The 978-nt window shown below is 34.3% G+C and overlaps 1 non-coding gene across 1 annotated transcript; it reads right to left on the reverse strand.

Annotated features, from left to right (window-relative positions):
• Window positions 1-709: 709 nt before the first annotated feature.
• LOC119343009 lies at window positions 710-792 on the reverse strand. The gene has a single exon (XR_005165851.1). It is a non-coding gene; the product is annotated as a small nucleolar RNA SNORD24 (small nucleolar RNA).
• Between the last annotated feature and the right edge of the window lie 186 nt (window positions 793-978).

The following is a 978-nucleotide window of genomic DNA, read 5'->3' on the forward strand; positions in this document are numbered from 1 at the left end:
ATTTTCCACTGTTTTACATTTGTCCCAAATATCATAATATCATACACTGGTCCCACATGTCAGAAATTTCGAATGTGCTCAAATTATTTTGATAAGTGGATCGCATGAGTCATGTTTTCATTGCACACATTTTCAAATCACATACATAATTACTATTTCATATGAAACAGGAATTGTAATTCTGAAACATACATGAAATTCACAGAGAGAAGATACATTAAATCACATACATAATTACTATTTCATTCACAAACAGAGAGAAGATACATTAAATTCCCAGATAACCCATCTATTATTACATAACTTGCTATATAAGAATGTCTTGGAGCTTCTTTGAACATCTTTCGTCTTGAATTTACTCAAAATATCTGCCAACAAGAAAACAGAACAGCAAGGATAGGGTGAATAACAACAACAACAACAACAACAACAACAGGGGGTGCTATTTAGTAGTAAGATCAAGTCTGGAATGTAAGAATGCTTTGTTGTAATTGATAACTAAAATCTACAACAGCTCAAAGTGGCAGTAGCTAAAACACAATCTCAGAAAAAGCATATAATTGATGTGACATAACAAACTAGACAACCAAGAAATTTATGTGACATAGCTAGTTTCCAGCAATATCCAACGAAAAATTGATGTCACATATATGTATCTATCATGCAAACAGCGGATGTACTGTACTGATAACATTAGACTAGAAATAAGAGCCTCAGAGATCTTGGTGGTTAAGATCATCAAGTGGGATAAACCCATTAAGAGTAGCAAATATTTTGATAACATCACAGGCTCTGTTTGGCACGCAGAAAATTAATCAGTTGAAGCAGAGGCGATGTTTGGCATCACTGCATTTTACAGTTCCAAAACAGACAGACAGAGTTAGGAATCGGCAGCAAAGCAAGTATACGTATATAAGAATCTCTACTTGGAACCTAGAGTAAGAAGCACGGCTAGAAGAGCCCAAGAATTAATTAATC

This window comes from Triticum dicoccoides, unplaced genomic scaffold (genome assembly GCF_002162155.2).
Source record: "Triticum dicoccoides isolate Atlit2015 ecotype Zavitan unplaced genomic scaffold, WEW_v2.0 scaffold112306, whole genome shotgun sequence".
NCBI classification, from domain to species: Eukaryota; Viridiplantae; Streptophyta; class Magnoliopsida; order Poales; family Poaceae; genus Triticum; species Triticum dicoccoides.